At 34.1% G+C, this 13,987-nt stretch overlaps 1 long non-coding RNA gene across 1 annotated transcript; it reads right to left on the reverse strand.

Annotated features, from left to right (window-relative positions):
* Positions 1–2,647: 2,647 nt before the first annotated feature.
* LOC127084167 (uncharacterized) lies at positions 2,648–3,651 on the reverse strand. Its single transcript, XR_007788641.1, has 2 exons — positions 3,224–3,651; positions 2,648–3,146 (listed from the first exon to the last, which is right to left on the reverse strand). It is a non-coding gene; the product is annotated as an uncharacterized LOC127084167 (long non-coding RNA).
* Between the last annotated feature and the right edge of the window lie 10,336 nt (positions 3,652–13,987).

A 13,987-nucleotide genomic window follows, 5' to 3' on the forward strand; every position in this document is an offset into this window, starting at 1 on the left:
AAACGCTACATAAAATTAATAAAAAAAGTAAAATAAGAAAATATTAATGTATTTTATCTCTTATACATGTATTCTAGAATATTGTAGAAGGAGTCGGAAGTTAACTTGTCAAATTGGTCATTGAATGTCAAGTGGAGAACCTGCTACTTTAATTGCTGAAACAAAATATTCTCATCTCACATTATAATTGATAATATTCTCTCTTTTTCATATTTTTAGAATGAGTAATTTAGTTGACCATTTTATATAGGTTAAAAAATAATAATAAATAGAAGAGAGAATGATATTTTTACTAAATTATCCTTATCATGTATTGAGAATGATAATATTTTGTATCACAATATAAGTCGTTTTATAATATCAATGAATCATTAATGATATATTTTCTATTATATCCTGAAGTATTTTTTATTTTCTCTCTTTTTAATTATGTCAATTTATCTCTCCAATATAATTAATGAAAGACAATTTTGTAAAATCCTTTATAATTTCTCTTTTTCATACCATAATTATTGCATTTCTTAATACTTGTGAAAAGTCAAAAGCGACTTACAATAAAAAAATAGAGGGAGTATTAATTAAAGAGTAAAAGTAAAAAAAATATATTGAAAATTAAAATGGATCATTCATTTTAGAATACTATTTTATTTCAAATAGATAACTTATTATGAGACGAACAGACTGACGTTGATTGAATAATTTAACTGAAATATTAAATTAAAATGGATCATTCATTTTAGAATACTATTTTATACTGAAATATTATAGCACCTAAAATACAAATTAAGTGTTAGTAGTAAGAATTGTTATGTTGCTTCATTGATTATTTACTTTTTGAAGTATCTAACTCCAAGCATGGAAAAAACATTAAAAAGAAACAAAATTTTCATAATAATAGCTCAATTTCATTGAAAAATAAGAAAGAAAAACAAAAAAGATATCAGACTTATAAACATAAGCCTTGAAACAACCTCCAGAAATATATAAAACTAATCAAACATCATATTAATAACTTATAATGTATTAGGTCTTCTATAGTCAAGCATTGAAGCATACGCACTCTTGATAATCAACCAACAAATAAATCATCAAAACAAAAAACGAAAACCCGAAAAACACCAATGAAACCATTGCTTTTATCAATATTTGGCTATTTTCGGAAGAGATTGTGAAGAGAGATTTTGTTCTAAATATTCAGAAAGAGAAAGGAGAAGCAACACAGCTGAGTTGAGTAGACGGTGAACCAACTTTTAAAAGCGCGAGGAAGTAAGTGGAAGACGATGAACCAATTGAAAGCTTGCGGAAGTGAGTGGAAGACGATGAACCCTTAAAACGTCACTTTTTTAAAGGTCGCCGCTCCGTGGTTTTAGAGTAAAAATGTAGCTTTGATAATGTCTCATGGGATAATAATTATTTCACTATTCACCAATATCTTGAATAATAAAATATTATAATAATAATATTTTTTATTTTTAAATTAACGATATTACGTAATAATCAATTTTATAATTTTATTAACTAATATTTTATGGATTTTAGTTAAAATACATTGACAAACGTTGAATATTAAAATAAGTTTAACTTTTATTTTGAAAATCTATAAAGTATTGCAAACGGGTGATGGTGATGAATCGATAGTGTAAATCTTTTTACATTGACAGTGTATAGTAATTAGTCCCATATTTTATATATTATTATTCAATTTTATTTTACTATTAATTTTTTTTAATATCTAAATGTTTATTAATCAACTTCTTCATTTTATTAACCAATTTTTTATTTTTTGTTAATCAATTTTATTTTATTATTAAAAATTATGAGCGTTTATTAATCAACTTCATCATATTATTAACTAATTTTTTATATTTTATTAAATCAATTTTGTTTTAGTATAAAATATCACTATTCATGTATTATGCACAAACTTTATTCACATTCACGCGCATGTGTACTGTTCATGCGACATTCTTCGTGTATTATTCATTATTCATACAATTATTGTAATTTAATACTATTATAATAGTAAAGATTAAAAATTAAAATGACTCGTAAAGGTGTCTCGGGAAAATGAAGTGAATAAAAATATGAAGATTTAATTTTCAAATGTCATATTTTAATTTTGTCCTCCCAAAATCTTTCCATTCATTTTTATTTTATATCCATTGCATTGTTTCAATAAGGTTTAGGTTAAAGTAAAAGTTCAAGTGTCAAATTTAATCATTCTCATTCCATTTGCATTGCATTTGTAATTTGATCATTTAAAAAAAAAAATCATGTTCTAAATAAATAGTGAATTAATTGGTTTATGTCATTCATCATTTTATTCCTCAAGACATTTTCTTCTAGTTCATCGTCATCCCATTTTTCATTCATATACATATTACATGGATTGAAATAAAAGTAAACGTGAAATTGAATATTGAAACAAAATAGCATTGAAATAAAAAATGAATTCAATTGACCCAATCTTGTTGCATTGCATTGAGTTCACGCGATTACATGTTCCATGCAACAACCATAACTATTTCACATCCAACCACCCATAATATCCCACAACCATCTCATTCAGAAGACATTACACATCCATTAAGCAACATGAAAATAGATTTGAAATAGAATTGAAAACCAAGTTAGTATTGAAGCAAGGTTGAAAAAAAAACAAGTGATTTCCATTGATTATTATATTACATGTGTGGAACGTGAATTACAAACGGAGTTGCATCCATAAACTATTCCAACCATTACGCATCTCATCACTCATACCTACCTACATACATACAAAATTTAAAATAAAAAAAGAGAAAAACAATTTGAATCAAGCTAAGACGCGTGAAACGAGCTACATGGTTATGACTTATGAATGCAACTAACATTCATCCATGGGCAATCAACATCATCCTCCCACATCCATCTTCAGTCACCGTTTTTCCTCCCCTTCACACTTTCTTCATTTCCACTCACACACTCACCAAAACTCCCTCCAAAGACCACACGAGTCTCACCACCTCAACCCCTCTACCTCACTTATAAATGCCCTTTTCTACTCAATCACTCGACTCGACACACAAAAAATCTCTCTACCAAATCCCTACAGAAATAACTCCAAAGCCTCCTGCAATATCTCTGAACTCGAGCTCAATTCTTCCCTGAAAACAACCTTGCCACTATCATCCGAATAAGGAGAAGAGAGAGACGAAGGAAGAAAGAGAAAAGTGAGACATACCTAAAAGTTGGGAGGCTCCGCCGGAGCTCTCACCGGAAAATCTAATTTCAGGCGAGGAGTTTTCCTTTGTTTTTCATTGTTCATTTATCTTCCGCTTTACATATTCGATGTTGTTTTACTTTTGAATGTTTTAAACTTGATGTAATCGTGCAAATTAATGAAAATTTAGGGTTCATTTAGGGATAAGGGTTGATCTCTCTATGTGTGTGCGGTTTCGTTAAATTAAGGCCATATTTATACTGAGGGGGAAGAAACAAGTGAGGTTTGATGTTAATGATTTTTGTATTAGGCTAGGTTTTGGGCTTTTCTAGAAATGAGAGGGATGAACATTCAACGTGTTCATCCTCAGTTCCTCATTTTGAAACCATTTGACCCATTTTTTAGAAAAGTAAAAACTTGGTTCGGGTTTTATGAGTGAGAGAGAGAGAGATGGGAAGGCTGAATGAGACTCACGTGAATTTCCTCTCTATTTTGACCATCTCCCCTTCTCATTCATGGCGCCACATGGCCTCACTCCAAGCCCTTGGATGGCCAGCCTTTCTCTTTTTACCAAAGGTCCCACGTGTGCACCCTCACATGCCTTACCACGCGCACTCACTTCACCACCCTTGGATCATATGGTATGCACATATAATGAGTAAGGTTGAGTTAATCCTTTTGACTGCCCCATGGGCTTACGCTTTCAACACCCCATATATGTTATTTAATACTTTTTTTTTCTTATTTGTCTTTTTTGTTGTTTCTCTTAGTGGGCCTTAGTGCATATATTTGTTGCTTGCACTATTCCCTCATATCCATTGTACCCATTCCTATTTTTATTTACTTTCCTTTTTATCATTTATTTATTAGTTAGTTTAATTAACTAAATAAGTAATTAGCAAATAAAATCAATAATTTTAAAATTAAAAACCTTGATCCAAAATCAAGTGGCTTTTCAAAACTTTACCATTCTTCGCCATTAAATCAAAACCTTTTGATCAATTCCAAATTAACATAAACCAAATGCTTGACCCGATCAAGTTCATTTTCAAAATCAAATAAAAAAACACTCAATCATTTTAAAATACTTTTCATAAATCAGATGAAAAAGCAATAGTTTAGCGTATGCTTCTCTTTTCCCCGAGAACTTGGACGTCTGCTGTATAGCTTATCTTCCGAGTATTTGTCATCTTTAAAATATTCTAAACCGCCTAGTGTCAAAATCCTTTCGCAATAAAAACGGATGAAAAAGGAATAGTTTTACGTATGCTTCTCTTTTCCCTAAGTACTTGATACCTACTGTATAGTATGCCTATTAAGTATTTGTTATCTTCAAAAGCCTTAATCATACCTAACCCTTTCACAATTAATTGGGTGAAAAAGGACTAGTTGGATGTATCTCTCTTCTTTCCCCGAGCATTTGAATATTTGGTGTATAATTTGACTATCTGAGCACTCGTCATCCACCTCAAAACATACTTAACCAATTAAACTATCTTTTCTCGTCCCAGTGCAATCGAAAATCTTTTCACAAATGAACAATGTTTTATCCATTCTACCGCGATAAAACAAACGCATAAACCGACACTGCGTGAGCAACCAAGCAACATTTAACCGCTAGAATGCGACCTAAACATTCATTCACTAAAATCAATCAACAAATATGTGGTTTTCTACTAAGAATTACATAGATTTAAGTTCCCCATCACACCTAGGGATACGTAGGAGCAAGATTGAACGTATCTTCAACCACTATAACAAAAAAAAACATCTTTTGTCTTGCCCAGAACTATGTAGCTTTGAGTTTCTCACCTCATTTGAAGATACGTAGTATCAATACTCGCAATCTTGTCAAACACCCAAATAACAAACTTTTTGGCGATCTTATCTTTTTTTCTCAAACTTTTAATAACTAGAAGAAAACAAATGACATAAACTAAGATTTTATTCGCAAATCTAACTAAATGGTTCCCGTTAAGTACAACGAATGTGAGAGGTGCTAATACTTTCCCCTTGCATAATCGACTCCCGAACCCGAGTTTGGTTGTGATGACCATTTTCTTTCTCTTTTAAGAATTTTATCGATATTTTCCCCTTCCTTTTGGAATAAATAAAGTTCGGTGGTGACTTTGTAATCATCTCGAGCGTGCAAACGCTCGTGGTCATTTTTTGTGTTGCGACAACTGGCGACTCTAATGGAGAAAAAGCTTCAACTAGAGAGTCAAACCTAGTTTAGTTAGATGTGCGATGAATGTTAGTTTTGTTTACTTTCTTTCTTAAATCTCATTTTCTTTATTTTATTATGTCATTGCCATTACTTATCTACTTATGGTTCTCATGGTACTATGGCGGATATGTCGGTTACTTCTACACATTGGAAGTAATGACTATATACCCGAGTCTGATGGAAACTTAGGATTAAGTTAGTGGTTGCATAGTATTGACCTTATTGGCGTATGCCTCATAGAGTTAGTGTGAAGGCCCCACCTAAAGTAAACCCGCTTGAAGGCATTGATGTTGAACGAGTATTTGTTATGTCATTAATGCTTTTAAATAAGATTCTTGACTCTATGGACCTTTTTATAACATTAAACCCATGACTTATTAGGAGTCGATGGTTGCGTTGTATCGACCTACTTGGCGTATGCTTCATTGGGTTTGTGCGAAAGCCTTATTCATAATAGGTCATCTCGAGGGTATTTCCATTTAACGAGTATTTGTTATTAATGTCGATACTTTCAAATGGGATTTGTGACTCTAGGAAACACGTCTAGAACCCTTGAGTCAATGGTTGCATAATATTGATCTATTTGGTGTATTCTTCGCTAGGTCGGTGCGAAAGCCTCACCTAGGGTAGATTCTCTATAGGATATTTTTGTAGAGCGAGTATTTTTATGGCGGCGATATTTTTGAGTCAGGTCTATGACTCTAGAAACCTTTAAACCCTAGAACCAGCCCCGTTGAGAGAAACACTATGTGAAAAGTAACCAGAAATCTTACCAGACATCTGAACTCACTATACATGTGAACCCTGAACATTCATCGCATTACATACATTTGCATAAAAAATGTGTTCTTAGCATATGACTTTTACTTTCAGAGAATCCAAAGATCAAAGTTCATGTTGTGAGTGTCGCGCCGCAGAAAATACAGAGTCACCACTGAACTTTATTTATTCCAAAGGAAATGGAAAATATTGATAAAACCCCTAAAAGAAAAGAAGATGGTTGTCACAACCAAATTCAGGCTCGGGAGTCGATTATGCAAGGGAAAGGTATTAACACCCCTCACATCCGTTGTACTGAACAGGAACCATTTTGATTGTTCTTTGGAAGGATGAGGGTTATTATCTAAAGGTTACTTGCGAAAGAGGAAAATTAAGTTTATTAATTAGTGTGCCCACCAAGGATTCGAACCTTCGTGCATACGTATTCTCACGATGCAATGAGAAAATCAGAGCTCCGTAGTTTGTGATAGCAAATATAAATTTGTTGGTTATTTTTATCGGATGATGTTAACGCTCGCGTTCTAGCCGTTAAACATTGCTTATATATTCGCGCGTGGGAGGTTTAAGTGTTGTTTGTATTGCGGTAAAACAAATATAACATGTCCTTTGAAAAGTTTTGGATTCCCTAATGCGGAAATTTGGATTTGATGGAATGTGATTGATTTTAAGTGGGAGACAAGTATCATACCACAAGCTAAGTACGACCGACAGTATGAGTACTTGGGAGCTGAAAGGAAAAGTGCGTCATAACCTCTCTTTTTCATCCAAAAAGTTTTTATTTATGAAATTTGTGAGGTGAGTTTAATCGTTGGTACTTAGAGGGAGACAAGCATCTAACCACGGACTAAGTACGGTCGACAATCAGAATACTCGAGAGCTGAAAGAACAATTGCATCTTGACCTCTTTTTTTCGCCCTATGAGGACCAAATTAAACTTGTTTATTGTTAAGTGTTTTTGAATGGAAGACAAGTATTGAGCCACAAGCTAAGCACGACCGACAATCCAAGTACTTGAGAAATGGTGTGTACAAGTACGTACACCCCATCCTTTTTCATCCGGTTTATTGTAAAATGTTTTGAAAATGACTTGACGTTGGATCAAGTGTTTGAAGTTGAATAGAACAAAATGTGTGAATTAAATGAAAGAGGTACTTGTCGTTGGACCAAGTACTCGGGTTGCATTTAATTAAGTTTGATTTGGAAAAACACTTGACGTTGGATCAAGTTTATTTTTGTTCTTTTGAAAAATATTTTTTTTAGATCGCTTTTGATTATTTCTTAGTTAATGGACGAAGTGAGGAAAGCAATAAAATGGTTACATGTTCTTGGGAGTGGGGTACATTTTTCCCTTATGGGGGATAATCATACACCATGTAAAATTAAACCATGAGCATATAAGAATCATCCATAGTGGCAAAATTACAACCATAATTCATGCATACAATCAAGAGTAAGAGATTTAATTTCTAATGAGTTCTAATTGAAAAATTAAATAGCTAAACCATGAACTAAATTCAATTAAAATTTAAATTAGAAATTTTTCCATGAATTAATATGGCATTGAAATTAACCATGTTGGAACCTAACCTCTAATAGATTTTAATGAAGAATAAAAGAAACTCCTACAATTAAATTCAATCAAATTCTAAAAGAGAAAATATTCTAATTAATCATGATACATGAATTTATTATGAATTTACATGAATTAAAATGTGCATGGTCATGAATTAAAAATATAGCAAAAATAAAAAAGAATGATAAAAAACAAGAAATAAAAGATTAGCAATTAAATCTGCAGGGATGCATAAACCAGTGGGTTTATGCAGCATGGAAACAGAGGTTTTAGGCCTAACAGATAATGCCCAAACACAAGGTGTTGTTGTTGGGTTCAGCAAAGGGTATCCTAAAAAAAACAAGGGTGTAAACAACAAAATAGTGGGCTTAATGCACTAGGCCCAACCGAATTTGCCAAGGGAAGGGGAGAAAAATTCAGCAAAGCATTCATCTCCTATACACATCATGTTCATGTTCTCTCTCTCTCTCTCTCAAGAACACCTCCGCCAGTGCTTTTTCTCCACCACGCCGGAGGCGGCGGAATTGACCGGAATTACCAAACATCACCAAAAACCCACTCCTCTCAACCTCCTCTATCATAATATCTCATCAATTTATTCCAAAGATTAACCAACTCTTTAAATTGAAGCAAGAAAGTTATGTATCCTAACGATGAAATTGAAATTAAACGGAGGAGGGGAAGAATCAAGCCACCAAACCTTGGGGCTTTGATTCTCCAATGCAAGAGCTACACCGTGGTATAAAAAATTCAGCAAACAAGAAGGAATACAAATTCACTGACCTGCAAGACGAAGGTTTATCTTGGAATTTGTTGAAATCTGAAGATGAAGAAAACCATAGGTATGGTACTTTGAACATTTAATCTTATACTTCTACTATGAACTTCTTCTCTTCAAGAGTTAGCTCTAAAAAAATATGAACTGAATTATTATTGTTGTTGTTGATTTTTTAAGTGTGAGAGTAGTGTAGAATGTAGGAGGTTCAACTCAAATAGTTACAAGCTTCAAGGTGAAGCTTGCTCCAATGGTGATAGAGCTTTAGTGTTGGGAGAGGAATTAGAGAAAATGAATTTAGAGAGTGAGTTCTGAATTTACAATTAGTCATTTCTGCAGAAAATGATTGGGTCCTTGATTGAAGAGAGTGATGAGTTTATATAGATGAATTTCCCAACTGTTTTCGTCAGATTATACGAGCAATATCAGTTAGTAGTTTGGGAAACAGTTAGTGTTAATGGATTTCAAGAGCAAGTTGGTTATGAAGTTAACAGTGTTAGTGAGTTGTTAAATTGTTAGTTGGAATTGTTATTGAAGTGTTAAATACAAGGACTATTATGGAATTTCAGCTTGGCTTGATGTTAGGATTGGAATGAATTAGTATAGTTCAAGTTTTGATAAATGTTAGTGATGTAGGAATGCTTGGTTCAATACATGAAGTAGTTTATTTGTTGTTGCATTATTTCATGCTATTATGTTGCTCACTGTTGGAGGACAACTGGAATTCTTTGAAATAGTTATGCAATGCTGCTGGAATTTGATTGCTTTTCTACTACTAGTTCAGGTGTAACCGGTTACTATCACAAAAACATGTGTTCTTGGATGGTGTGATGAGGTTGTAACGTACCTGTAACCGGTTACCCTGCTTTTGGTAACTGGTTACCAACTCAATGGTCAGTGCTCTTGCTGCTACTGGAACTGATGAGCATACGGGTGTAACCGGTTAACTGATTCTTGGTAACTGGTTACCAAAATGCAATTTTGGCTGGTTGGCTACTGGGATGGCATGAATAGCAGGTGTAACCGGTTACCAAAACAAATTTTGGCCATTTTTGCTATGTTTTAGTGTATTGGTTCATGTGCAATGTCTTAACCTTTGTGGTTCATTGTGTATTGAATATGATATGTTTTTGCAGGTCCGACACATGGTAAGAACAATGGTTTGGAAATTCATGAAGGAACTTGAAAATATGGAAGCTCAAACATGGATGACTCATGAAGGGATGAAACAAGTGGGGTCTAAGATAGTCAATTGACTTTGGTCAACCATTTGACCAAAAAGTCAATAGTTGACCACGAGTTAACTGTGGGTTAAATGATGTAAAATAGTGTAATTTGGTTTTGAAGTTTTTTGTAATGGAATGTTGAACATTTTTGTAATGAAAAGGGCATATTGCAATGTCTTGTGTTTTGAGAGAAATCCCTCTTGATCTTGGTTTGAATACCTGAACTTATACTTGGATAAACTTGAATTAGACTTGAATTTGAAGGAATGAACCTTGATTTCTCTGACTTGACTCTGAATTGCGAAGCCTCGTCTTGAATCCATACCAAATGACCAAGTCCATAAAATATTAGCAGACACACTTGCAGTTCATAATCAGATCCAATGTCATGATGTAGTCCACAAGATCCACAAGCATCTCTAATCAAAATTAAGCGTAGCACCAAAATACCATAAGCTTGATTCTTAAGAACACCATGAAGATAAACTTATCCATCACTTATGCCATGAACACCAACCTCTGAATTAATGATGCTTAACTAAGAAATGCAATCATACATGAATGAATATGGCATGAGTATGCAGATGGATTAAGGATCAAAGGTCGGATGGAAAAGGGAAAGAAGTAGGGCAAATTTTAGGGTATGACAGTGAGCATTTGGGAAAATGGAATCATAAAAAAGAAACACCTAGGCATTCAAGTACAAGACACCTGATATAGCAAGTTTGGAAGCTTTAAGTGTTGAGTTGACCACGATCAATTGAGATGCATTCATAAAAGATTAAGGGAAATTGAGACAAGTAAAGATGCCTCGAAGATGTAGTGGCTGGTGGACTTTGACCTGACAGACTTGAAGGTTGACTTTGACCTGACAGACTTGAAAGTTGACTTCCTATTAGTTTCGTGCATGATCTATTTGTAGTTTGACTCCCCTGCGAGCCCTCACTATACTCACACTCTGAAGTATCACAATTCACATCACTTTCTTCACCATTTCTGCTCTTCTTAACTCCCCTCTTTGGCTTGTACTTCATCGGCAATGGACACATCAAAGTTGTGGATGGATGTGTTAGTTCCCTAACATTTTTCTTCAGCATCCTCTAGCCTAAAATATCCAAAAAATTGAAATATGTCTTCAAATCTTCACACTCTACTTCTAAATCCAGCTTTGTACCAATATCTTCATGATTGACGTCATGCTCTTTAATGTGTAATTTCTTCCAAAAAATATGAATTGGATCTAAAGGAACAGGTTTGCCTTGTATTTGGAAACCGGCAAGTTGACACGCACAAGGTAACCCATGTGTTGTTCTAATGAAGCAACCACAAGCGTCTTTGCTTGTACCAACAAACTTTACCCTTTCTAGTTCCTTCCTTATATGTTGTATACATTGCCTTGAAACAAAACTGTGCAAGTTGGTATAGAATGGAGTGTTATACTTATGCTCAATGTTGGCAATACATTTTTGGAATGAGATCCTGATTGAACCAAGTTGCAACTTTAACATGGTGTTCATAGCATCCCAACTTCGGCATAAATTTCCTCGACTTGTAGTCAAGATGTTTTTTAGTCTCCAATGAGCAGACTCTACCCTGTTCGTTGTTGTGTTATCTAATTGAATGGCTATGTTAGTCCAAGCTGCAACAAACATTTCTTTATAAGGTGTCAACCATGTTTCAATCACATACTTAACAAACAATAGAATATCAGCACAAACAGTCTCAAAGTGCTCAAAGTGTGCGACAAACTCAGTTTTTCTATTAGCATACATGATGTTATTCCATAGATCCATGACATGCTCATATCTTTTTGATTTAACATACTCTTTACATTTATTTTTATAATTACCTCCTCTCTCACAACCCAAAATCAATTTATCTTTCCTACCTCGCTGACCATTTGTAGTATCAGAACGAACAATCATAACTATAATATCATGTTGTTTGTCAATATTTTGTGTCCAGACTAATACTTCAGACCGAGACTCAAATATCTGTCAATTACATCACAGAAAAAGTATATTATCAATATCATATAAGGGCGAGAAAATATTTAATTTAAACTTATTACATAGCAAAACATACGTTGTATGTGGTGAAGAATTGCGTACAATCGTTACACGAATATGTAGATGACTCTGTCGGCTCCAAACCACACAAATAAAACATTTTTTGAAATTTCTACTCTGTTACCGGAAATTTCAAATACACTCAAAATTTCTGATATACTGGAAATTTAGAAATTCTGGTATTTGTTGTTTGTCCATAAAAATTTAGAGAATTTCCGGTATTGAAACCAGATTTTTGAAATTTTCGATATTTTTTACCAGATTTTTCCAAATTTCCGAATTGAACGCGTGAATTGTGAAAAATACGAAGAAAAAAAATGAGTACCGGAAATTTCAAATTAACTACCAGAAATTTCATTTTAGTAAGTTTGAAAAAGTATAAATTATGGAAGAAAAGTAAATTTTAAAGTGTAAATATTAGTCAATATATTTTGAAAATATTGAAAAGTTTGGGGGTGTCAGGTTTAATTTGAGGGTGGCAGGAAGAATTCTTATTGATTAGAAACACAAGATGTCTACCATGGACCGAGCACTATATGAATATGAATTTAATTGTGATGTTTTGACAGTATAAAAAAGTTTTATACTGTCATCCAATAAAAATATAGCATTTTATCATGTCATATAAGTAATTTAAAATTTATTGTTGTTGTTTCGTCAACAATCTTTAGCCTTCCTATGAGAGGGTTACTTGCAGGACCGACTACAAAGTCCTGAACTTAGTGTTTGAGCGTATGATGTTTTGGTAAGCAATGTCTTTGAAATGTTCAAAAGGAGTAAATATAACTTTCGATGAGTTAGAAAGATAGTGAAAAGTAATGACAAGCGAAAATATATTGAAAGTAAAGCGATAAAGTAAAGAAAACTTGGTAAGTTTAAATGGCTTATGAATGTAAATGGAGGCAAAGGTACATTTTTTGTATGAAGATGACTCTTTTCTCGTAAACACTTTGGTACTTCAAATGTACTCCTACTGCAAATGGTAAAAATGCCACCTCTAATATGATCTCTAACACTTGTTTAAATACTAATAAAAAGTAACCGTCGGGGGGTTACGAACCTATCTTGAGATGATACGTGTCGGCCCACTTCTCCCATGTACGTAGATAACTGCCCACGTTCTTTGGCCGCACACGATTACTCTCGCCATGGAGACCATTCGACTTCGACCGAAACTCTAGGTGTCAACCCATGGATTATCCAGCTTCTTGTCGATGATATTCCTATGGGCTTCCTATTCGAGTGGGTTTGCCTTCTTTGGCCGAAATTTGTCAGCTAACAAATTTTCCCTTGAAAAGGCTGGTTTCGACTTGAGCTCTTCGATCGAGGAACTTTCCTTTTGATTTTTCAGATTTTGGGTAGCCGTCTTATCGCTAATTAATGGCCTAAACTGTAATGATGATTTTTCTGCGGTGCAGTTACCCAGACACTCCACCATCATTAGCAGTTATCCCTAGGTCGTGGGATTTCAACCAAACCCACTATTCACCTTACCAGCCTATAAATAGTTATTTCTTCCACCTCAAAGGTTTTTCTACTTCCATAATCGCGCATTCTTCCTGCTCATTTCTTCAAACAACTTCTGTAGTGAAATTTGTCACCCAGAATCTTCAAACTCAACCTATTCGCTTCATCTCTAAATGGATTCGTCTTCCCACGTCAAAGAACTCACTACCTACGCTACCAGAAATAACCTCATTGTCTTTAAACTTTCTGTCAAAGAAAGCATGAACCGCATCCCTCAACCCACTTCTTCCGATGAAGCAGTGGTGAAGAACTGGCAGCGCCAAATGTTGATTTCCTTCGTGGTTGATAAGAAACTCTGTGCGTTTCATGGGCCTCTCGGTGAGCGAAAATCCTCACTGAAAGTTGTTGCGGCCTTTTTTCATGAATATAAACCTACTGCTCCTCCTGCCTTTGACAAATCTGTCGCACTTGACGTTAGATTCATGGAGGCTAAAGCCAGAGTCTTCAGGTCCATGCCTACTCCTGGCAACAAAGAGTACCTGGTGTGGCTCAACAAAGTTAAGCGAAAATGCCAAGATCAATGGAGGAACGCAGAGATCTTCGACTTAATTCAATTATCGAGGTATGCTCATCGCGTTAATCCCTGCATGTTATTGGCGTCTTTATAT

The sequence above is a fragment of the Lathyrus oleraceus genome, chromosome 5, assembly GCF_024323335.1.
Source record: "Lathyrus oleraceus cultivar Zhongwan6 chromosome 5, CAAS_Psat_ZW6_1.0, whole genome shotgun sequence".
NCBI lineage: Eukaryota > Viridiplantae > Streptophyta > Magnoliopsida > Fabales > Fabaceae > Lathyrus > Lathyrus oleraceus.